Raw genomic sequence first — 2,696 nt, forward strand, 5'->3', positions numbered from 1 at the left:
TTATTATTATTATTATTAAATATTAATTATATTATTAATATTATAATTATTAAATATTAAATATTAATTATTATTATTAATATTATACTTATTAAATAGTAAATATCAATTATTTATTATTATTATTAAATATTTATTATTATTATTATTATAATTCAATATTAATTATTATTATAATTATCAAATATTACTTATATATTATTATTAAATATTAATTTTTAATAATATTATTATTATTAAATATTAATTTTTAATTATAATATTATTATTAAAAATTAATTCCTTATTATTATTAAATATTAATTTTTAATAATATTATTATTATTAAATATTAATTTTTAATAATATTATTATTATTAAATATTAATTTTTAATATTATTATTTATTATTATTAAATATTAATTATTTATTATTATTTTTAAATATTAATTATTAATATAATAATTCAATATTAAGTATTATTTTTAAGTAGAGCAGAGCAGGGCAGAGCAGAGCAAATTCAGGTAAGCAGAGCAGATCAGTTTTTAAGAACGGGGCCTAAATCTTTTATATTATCTTTGTGATAAATATACATTCCTTTTTATTTGGTGTTCATAATTATTCTATTTACAGTTACCTAAATAATTATTTCAAATCCTTTTTAATCATCTTTTAAATGGAGTATTGTTATATTTTGTCAAAAAAGTAATAATAAATTGGCTCATATAATAGATGTTATAGAAATTACTTTAAAACATCACTTAATTTTTTTTTTTTCAAAATACCTCAGCTAGCTAATATTTTATTTCAATTTTAATTTAATATAACTATATATTTAAGTAAATTACAATTTTGTTTTTGAAATTTTACTATTATACGTACATATTATCACAAATTAAGGATTTATAGAGTATAGTATAGGCGTATAGCTATAAAATAAAAGTTGTGTTTGACAAATGATTTTTTAGATATAAAAGGGGATATAGTATTTGTAATTTTGTGTATGTTTGCACTTTTACTAATAGTTTTAGTGGAGATTTTAGTTTGTTTTATTGATTTTAGATATTTATTAAAAATGCATTTATTAATAAGTATTTACTAATATGACCACTAGACCTGATCAAACCAAGTCTCGCCTGAAAAATTCTCGGGTTTGTGCAGCCTAAAAAATCCAGTTTTAGATAATTTTTTGCTTTGCCTATTAATAATGATTATGACATTATAATTTCTATATATTTGATTTGTGTGTTTTATCAAATTTTATTTGTTGGATATAATTAATATTCTTACAAAAGTTAGACTTACCGTGCATGGCACGGGCCTTAAGCTAATAAATTTATATTTTATGGTTGATTTATTACCAAAGTTAATAGTGTTTTTTGTTTACCACTAATTATAGTATGGTTGATTTGTGCTTAACATTGAATTCTGTAAACTTATAACTCCTCCATGTCTTTTTATTTGATACGTTTTTTTTTGTCACGTTTATTTGTCAATGCATAAATTCAACCATTAATGACAAGCAAAAACTATATATAAAAGTTGATATTTTAAATATATATATATATATATATATATATATATATATATATATATATATATATATATATATATATATATATATATATAATGACAAATCTAATAAGATCCAATCACATGAATATATGTTTCATTACGACGTATGAATCACAAAATACGATCAAATGAAAGTGTATAAATAGTGTTAAACTCAAAACGTGTCCCCTAGAAAAACGGAGTAGTATTAAGGAACAACACATTACATGCATAAAATTTCAAAACCTATTTGACCCAACCAACTTAGTTAAACCAAAAGTAATAACCATAGCAAGCCAACCACCCAATAAAACCCTCAAAGAAGCCTTTAAACCCGAAGCTCTCCCCAAAGCTGCCCCTAACCACCCAAACACCACCAAAGCCATCGTAACCGCCGCCGCCACCACCCCAAGCCTTACCTTATAATCCTTAATAAACGATGCCGCCAGCAGCGGGACCATAGCGCCCACTGCGAAGGCAAAAGCTGAGGCACATGCTGCCTGCAATGGATTAGGCAACTCCTCCTTTTCACCTTCGTCTTGCTCTATTCCTCCGTTTCTCATTTTCTCTCTTTTCATCTGAGCCACCTCGATATCAAGTTGGGAGTACACGGACACGAACTCTCCGATAGCCATGCTACAAGCCCCACCAACTAGGCCAGCAAACCCGGTAAGTATCATAGCCTTGACATCTTGCTTAACTGCACCTACTCCCATCATGAGCGAGGCTGTTGAGACAAGCCCGTCGTTGGCTCCTAGGACCGCGGCTCTAAGCCATTGAGAACGTTTCGAGTAGTCAAAATCGTTGCTTTCATTAACAATAACTTGTTCATGTTGGTTCTCTTCATCTAGGGTGAGAGGAAGAGCTTTTGGTTTAGTAGCCATCTTTAAAATAATAAAAGAGAAGTTCAAATATATTTTAATAAAAGATAAGATGAGTTTTGTAGTAGTTAATTATAAAAGAGTATGGTGAGCACACGCCTACAAATAAATGGGGATTTATAGGAAATTGAGAGAGGCAATAATAGTGGGGATGAGCACTACTTATCTTATGGAAAAGCAAAAGATGCATGGATAAGTAGTAGTACATGTTTATGAAAACACTAGCTAGTAACTTTATTAATTTGTGGTCAAAATCACTATTTCAATAATTTAAGGAAGGT

The 2,696-nt window shown here is 26.5% G+C and overlaps 1 pseudogene; it reads right to left on the bottom strand.

The window, feature by feature from the left end:
* Positions 1–1,674: 1,674 nt before the first annotated feature.
* On the bottom strand, positions 1,675–2,488 carry LOC145585196 (vacuolar iron transporter homolog 2 pseudogene; annotated as a pseudogene).
* Between the last annotated feature and the right edge of the window lie 208 nt (positions 2,489–2,696).

The sequence above is a fragment of the Chenopodium album genome, chromosome 16 (assembly GCF_948465745.1).
Source record: "Chenopodium album chromosome 16, dcCheAlbu1.1, whole genome shotgun sequence".
NCBI classification, from domain to species: Eukaryota; Viridiplantae; Streptophyta; class Magnoliopsida; order Caryophyllales; family Amaranthaceae; genus Chenopodium; species Chenopodium album.